Consider the following 209-nt stretch of genomic DNA (forward strand, 5'->3'; position numbering starts at 1 on the left):
CAATATGCTGTGCTTTTTTTTTTTTTCCTGCTTAAATAAAGATTTCTGAAAGGAAAGCAGTTGCAGTGAATCTCCATCAGGTGCGAAGAGCTGGCTCGAGGTGGCAGCCAGGAACAAGGCGTGACTGGAGGCCACCCCCTTCCCAGACCTCAGCCAGGCTAGAAGTCAGCTCCGAGAGGCCCCGGTGGTGTATGTCCGAATGCACCAAG

The sequence above is a fragment of the Crocuta crocuta genome, unplaced genomic scaffold (genome assembly GCF_008692635.1).
Source record: "Crocuta crocuta isolate KB4526 unplaced genomic scaffold, BGI_CrCroc_1.0 scaffold1468, whole genome shotgun sequence".
NCBI classification, from domain to species: Eukaryota; Metazoa; Chordata; class Mammalia; order Carnivora; family Hyaenidae; genus Crocuta; species Crocuta crocuta.